The sequence below is a fragment of the Penaeus chinensis genome, chromosome 22, assembly GCF_019202785.1.
Source record: "Penaeus chinensis breed Huanghai No. 1 chromosome 22, ASM1920278v2, whole genome shotgun sequence".
NCBI classification, from domain to species: Eukaryota; Metazoa; Arthropoda; class Malacostraca; order Decapoda; family Penaeidae; genus Penaeus; species Penaeus chinensis.
Genome location: NC_061840.1, coordinates 15,829,611 through 15,837,453, shown reverse-complemented (window position 1 = coordinate 15,837,453; position 7,843 = coordinate 15,829,611).

Below are 7,843 nucleotides of genomic sequence, written 5' to 3'. Positions count from 1 at the left end.
AAAAAAATTTTCCCCATATATTGCTACACGGGGAAGGAGTAGGGAGAAAGAAGGAAAGGAATAAAAAGTGAATTCGCAAAATATTTTTAGAAGCGTGTGTGTGGGTACATGAAAAACATTATATATATATATTTTATTTTATATATATATATATATATATATTATATATATGTAATATTTTATAAAATTAATACATTTTTATACATTATATACATATTTATACTATAATACACATGTATATATATGTTTTTGTTATATATACATGTATTTTATATATTTTATATATTATATATATTATTACAAATTTATACTTATATATACATATATCATATATCATATAAATACACACATAAAACCCCCACACATTATATATATTATATAAAATTAAAATATGCTATTAATACCACCACACACACACACACCACACCACACACACACCACACACAACACACACACACCAAAAATATACTTAATTGTTTGTTTTTTTTTTCTATATATTTATTTTATCTATAGATGTATATGAATAAATAAAAATATATTTTTGTATGTATGTATTAGAGGGTATGTATGTATGTAGGTATGTATGAAAGTATGTATGTATGTATGTATGTTTGTTGTATGTTTATATACTATATATAGTATATACTTATTTATACATTATATTTTATTTAAATTTACATTTACACATAACATATACAAATTATATGTATGTATATATTAAAATTTAATAAATAATACATATATTTAATATTTTGTGTGTGTTTTGTGTGTGTGTGTGGTGTGTGTGTGGTGTGTACATATATATATAATAGGTGTTATTATATACATTTGTATATACATAATTTTTTTCACACCACAACACCCCTCATGACACACAACACACACACAACACACAACCACACCACACACAAACCCCAAAACACACACCACACACACCCACAAAACACAGGCAAACCACACACACACCCCCACACACCACACACACACACACCCACACACACACAAACACAAACACACACACAACACAACTATATATACTTATATATACATTTTATTTACATAATATAACATATATATAATATATATTCATATACATACATATATACACATAATTACGGGGTAATATTTTTTTAATCCCCCCCCCCCACACACACACACACATATTATAACAAAAAATTAAAGCATACAGTTATAATGAAGCACATATCATATAATCAATCAAGGTAAATTACAAAAATTCATAAACATATACAATTACAGTTTTAAAAGTAAATTTGAAATTCAGAAAACTGCCTACCACCTTTGTAAATGATCCTAACCCTTTCATCACCCCACAAAAAGGGCCCTTTTTATTTATTTACAAAGCCAAGCCACTTCCTTTTAGTGATATTAACTGTGCAGTACAGACTGAACTTGAGAATTAATGTTTGCCCCATTTAAAAAAAAACCCCCTTTACATGACAACGCGTTAATTTTTTAAAAAACTCTTATCTCCCCAAATTAAAAAAATGTATATCCTGATAAGTTCCTCCGGAGCAATATCTTTCCCATTAACAATATTATGACTTGCCAATAACGCATTAGATACCCTTTTTTATCAACTCATTCTCCAAATCATCTTGCAACATGTTTGGAATTTTATAACAGACTTATTGATATACTTTTAGGATAACTATATTTAGTGAAAGACACATAAGAAGAGACAATATATTATGTAATTCATCTGTTCTTTCAACATACCTTGGAATTAATGGCTTTTTACTACAATCTTTCATTTACATAAAACTACTGTTTTCATTATATAGCATTTTTTTTTTTTAAGTTACTTTTTTCTGTGAAATTGGTCCACTAACCCTATTATGTTAAAAAATTTTGTCTTATATACTACTAATCTATCTAACCATCTGTCTCCAATCTACCTATAAATAAAAAATGGGTGTTAATATAATTTTTCTCCATTGTAATTTTTAATAATACAGCATTTCACATATGATGTTGATGGCAATTTTATACTTAATTTCTGTGACAAATTCATCAAAATTCAATTTCTGAACAATGAACAATAGTAAAAAAAAAAGAAATATTATATATATATTATATATAATTTTTTTTATTTATATATATATATGTGTGTGTTTGGTTTTTTGTGTGTTATATATATATATATATTTTTATTTATATATATATTTATTTATATTATATATATATAAAATATAATATTATATTTATATATATATATATATGTGTGTGTGGGTGTGGGTTTTGTTTTTTGTTTATATTATATATATATATATTATTTTATATATTTATATATTTATATTTTTTAAAATATATATATATATATTTTATATTTATATAAAATATATATGTGTGTGTTTAGTGTGGTGTGTTTATGTTTTAATTTATTATATTATTATATATATATAATTTTTAAAATATTTATTATATATATTTAATATACAATACCGGTACTTACATAAATTCAAAGATATTTGTGATCTTCCGCCCAAAGTCATTTGATTTTTCTTTTCTACTATATAATTCTAGAATCAAACTAATGTTTCATGAGTATGCATGTTCATCACTTCGAATCACATTCTGTCATCACTATAATTACGAAGTGTATTTTTCATGCCAACATATGTCATGACTTACTGCAGTTCCACACATACACACCGAAAACTATTAGTCCCACATTTCCAAAGACACATCAAACGAACCCACACAAAAAGAACAACTCCCGTCTCTTTATTTCACCATCTGTCATAAATTCCCGACGTGACACAGTCCAGAAACGACCAAGCAATCGTCATTTCACCTGGAGACCTGCGGCCGCGGGCCTGAGCAGACGACGCGTCAGCTGTTCGGTCGGGGGAGGGGGAGGGGGGGGTAAGGGAAGGGTCAGCGGGTTTTTTTCTAAGGATTTAATTGTATAGATATTGAATGCGCATGTATAAAAGTGTGTGTGTGTGTGTGTGTGTGTGTGTGTGTGTGTGTGTGTGTGTGTGTGTGTGTGTGTGTGTGTGTGTGTGTGTGTGTGTGTGTGTGTGTGTGTGCGTGTGTGTGTGCGTGTGCGTGTGCGTGTGCGTGTGCGTGTGCGTGTGCGTGTGCGTGTGCGTGTGCGTGTGCGTGTGCGTGTGCGTGTGCGTGTGCGTGTGCGTGTGCGTGTGTGTGCGCGCGCGTATGTGCGTGAGTGTTGTGAATAAAATGCTTTCACCATAATGTCACATTTCTACCTTTACTGTCTTAAATGATGAATTAATGCAATCAAGATTCCCAGTTGCTAACTTACCAAAGATAGTGTCAAACTAAGTTATTTTCTCAAGAGCCCTAGTAGAGTTTGTCTCGGTAGTCCCCGATCGCTGTGGACGTGTATTTGTTAAGATTGAGATATATCGATATTATTTGTGGATGCTAATTGTTGGTTGTGTAAGGTGTAGCTGTATTTGCACTTGTTTGAAATATTATCAGCCAGACATTTCAAACTTGCTGAAGGCGTCTATACCAATGTTAAGCCGACTACAGTTGTCGTCAGTAGTAAGTCGAAATAGGAAGCTGTTTTTAGAAGAATTAGGAGTGAAAAGTGGGAGATCATTAATGAACAGATGAAAGATGAATAGACCGACACCGGTGCTTACTGAACATGAAAAAAATATTGTTTGTGGAGATTTAGTCCAAGGCTTTGGCAGAGTTAAGCAGTTTTATGTCAGCTGTCATTTTAATTGTCTGGTCGTGTCATGACAAGTTATGATGAATTGCGTTTCATTTAATTGTTTGCTTCATGTTGTTTACGATCGAGATATGCGTAATGGTTGGTGAGGCCTGAATAGTTGCCTCTCTTGAAAACTTGTTAAGTAATGTTTGTACAAAGCCAGTCGTCAGTTCAGATGTTGGAAATGTGACTGTGTGAATGGCGATAGGAATGCAGGACGGAAGGCATTAAGATTAGTCCTGTCGTGTTGTTCATGGTTAATGTCAACTGTACTTTTATAAACGCTTTGCGACATGCCAAAAGGGAAATTGGAGATTGTTTAGTGAGAGTTGTCTTTCAAATGCTATGCGTTCTTTCAACTTAAATACAGAATCTTAGCTTACCAAGTAGTAGAACACAAGTTTTCTTCTATATAATTTTCTTCGCAAACTAAAAATAACGGTAATAAAGCAGTACAATCGAACCAAACATATATGAATTAGATCATCACATGACCATAGAAGCTGGGCCTAGAAGGCAGTTGAAATTCAAACACCCTCACTTCGAAGGAAGTGGGGGTATTATTGGAAGAGACGCCTAACACCTGAAAATCAGAATCTGACCTTACCAAGTAGTAGAACAAACCATTCTATTAAAGTTTCCTTCTATAGCAATTTCTTCGCAAATTGATAATAACGGTAATAAAGGTGTAAAATCTAGGAAAAGCAGCTACCTTACGCCCCCAGCGTCGCGACAAAATGACCAAGAGTCGTTGAAAGCGATTTTTCGATTTCAATGCAAAATATCACCGAAATAACGACGCGAATACTGTCTGTAGATGTACTGTGCCCGATCTGTAAGACATGTCACTACAGAAAAGACATACCAGTCCATCACCAGTTCTTCGTCGAGGCCGCGTAACTGAACCCTCCGCTGCCCGATAAGAAACGTCAGAAAGTGATCACGACTCCCGTCAACAACGACCCAGAAGATCCCGACTATTCCAATGGCAATGAGTTAATGCTTAAGATAAGGTGTGGGTAAAACTATTACTGGCTCTGGGCTTTCTCCTGCCGGAACACAGGTAAAGATTTAGTGGACCAGGTGGTGATGGGGGGGGGGGGGCAGCCCCCTCAAAAAGAGGTTTAAGGGGGCAAAGCTCCCTATATCACCCGAAAACGCGTCAGTTTAAGTTGTTTGCCTGGGCTCTATCCTGCCGGAACATACGAGGTGAAGATTTTTTTGACCAAGCGGGGATGGGGGGCGGCAGCCTTACCCTCTCCCAAAAAAGGGTGGTTTACGGAGGCGAAGCCCCCTATATAACCCGGAAGCGAATGGATGTATTGTATTTTCCCGTGTATTACCCAATTTCTTGAAATTTCCTCCCCCAAATTCCCTGATATGTATCATACTCTCCCCAACTTTCGGGACCAATATCGTAGCTGTGCTTCGCTTGCAAAGGAAATTAGTGCTACATTCGTTCGAAACACGACGAAAATTATTGGAAAATATGTCGCATTTAAAGGTAAATATTGAGATCGTTAATGTAGAAAATTGAAATTAGTTCTAAGTTGGCATGAGAAAGGTATGATAAGAAACTGCCTTTGTTAATAGGAATGTCATGAAGATATTGTATCTTTATTGATTGACACCTCAGTTTGTTCTCATAAAAGTACAAGAAGTAAATACGTCTTCGCTGATAAAATTCTGCTATGCTGCCGCAAATAGACGTTTTCGAAAACAAAAGTCTTTTGGTAGCTTTAGAATAATAGTTGGAATTAAACCGACTGCCAATCGCCTGACTTGTTGCATTCATTAAGATTCCTAAAATCCTTCGGATGAATTTTAAAAAGCACGTGCAACTGCTCGAAGCGATAATCGACTGTAAGAATATATGCACGAGTCTTGGCAGCGGTTACCATCACGCTGATCAACCCAGCACAATTCTCGACATTCCATACGTATTCTTTATCACTACCAAGAGCCTTATGAAAAGTTTATGTGTATGCAGCCCTTTTAGCTGTCGAGCAATGTTAGCATTTGCTTGTTGAAGGAAGGGAGGAAAAACAAGGAATCCCTGATTCATAGAAAGCGCACTACCGTTTATTGTAAGTGCGGCACCATCACATAGCTTGCGTACTTACTTTTACTACATTGCACCACTAGAAAGGCAGAAGAGGCATTTGTAGAAGAGTTGTTGAGTCCACCATCAGTAAGGCCAAAGAGACATTATTAATGAGATGTGCAAGGGCATCGCCTGGCTTTAATCTGGTCAAGCCTATGAGAGGGCCTCGATGAAATGGAAGATAAGTGCATAAGTCCAAAGGACAAGTGCCAGATTGCAAAGAACGGTAGGTTACCACATTAATTTGCATGCGGAATACGATCATGAGGATTATTCCCATGCTATATATGAAACAGATTCCAAAATCCATTGACCGCAGTGTGAACTGTCCAGGATGACAGTGAATTGATGGCTGATGTACTGTAGCTGATACAGATCGATTGCTCAAATACATCGAAAAGCACGGAAATGTTACAGTACAAAAGAGTTCTTCGGAAAATTGCTACCTAAAAATAAAGACCAAAATTCGAAAGGAAATTGGAATGCTGTTTTTTAACGGATAATTTTTTGAAAGGCAACTATATATATATATATATATATATATATATATATATGCAGACCCTTATGAGTGAATTAATGCAGAGGCGATACAAGTACAAAACAAAGCAGGTACAACAGAAAGATTATCAATAATGTTATAAAAAAAACGCCATTAGTAATGAATAATTATTACTTTCATGGAGAAAATCCAGCAGGAATGCATTATTCTTCAAAAGGGTCTTCCCTTTCAAATGCCCTCCCCCCCCTCCTTTTTTAAGGGGGGGGGGTAATGTATATTGGGAGCTCCAGAATAGTCGTTCCCAATTTTTTTCGACCCGCGACCCCTTCCTCAAACCTCCAAAATAGCCCCGATTTCAGCCGGTTACTTTTACAAATTTTATTCGTGCTTTGTATAACATATCGTGATACGGTATTTCCAGTGAACGACACGTATAAAAAAAAATAATAGTAATAAAAAAAAAATTATCAGTAAGAATGCCAAGCAATTATGTGATGTTCACAAGTGTTAATAGACGTACAGTTTTTCAGGATCCTACAATATTTTCGTGTGACAGTGGTGTAAGGACTGTATCAGGCATGAACTCGGTCCACAATCATACAATTTTGCAGCAATATTGAAAAAGAGGATGGCAGCATTCTTACAGTGATTATAAGACCCGTCAAATCTGGTGACGAAATTAGACCGTCCCTTAAAGGTTAGTCTAAAAAAATTGGTCCTATCATTTTCGAGAAAACTCCTATTCTCAAGTGCGTCAAGTAATCATAGTGTTCGATTTTTTATTTTATTTTTGTTTATATATGTATTTACCGATTTTAAAGGACACGATTGCGCACTCACCACCAAATTGAAACAATAATCGCATTGTGTCACGCTTCAGGACAGTTCCTAGTAAGAGCGAGTTGAAAACACTTGAACTTTTTTTCTTCTCCTTCTTGGAAATATTTGCCAAATATTTCTGATGCAGTCAAGACAGTTTGCGTGATATCTCTGGTGTTCTATTATACTTTATGAAAATATGCTCAGATTGATAAATGTTTAAATTATGATTTTAGAACACCCCACCCCTCTAAAATTTTAAATGTACGTATAGAGGTAGCAGAGTAATGGCGGATAGTATGCTTAAAGGAACGCCAAATTGATTTTCAGTTAAAATTCCTATCACATACATTTCAGTCAAGTGCAGCCATCACCTCTTTTTCCTCCTTGATCTGTAATATGGAATTAATTGAAATGTCAAGTTAACCAACATGAAACATATATGAAAATACATTTAGTTATTCTATTGGTATTATTACTTCCTTTTCATTCTATAACATCAAATTTATTATTGAAAAAATGAAGAAGTGACACAGCTTCCTAGAGCTTCTCCATGCCGCCTTTCTATTTAAATATATTCTACCATATTGTCGTATTCCATCTTCGTTTGTAAGACCAAATTTATAATTCGAAAAATAGTTATGTAACGTAGATGTCATAAGGATTACTCCTTATGACTTATTCCTAGTATTGCTACTGCCTTGTGTCT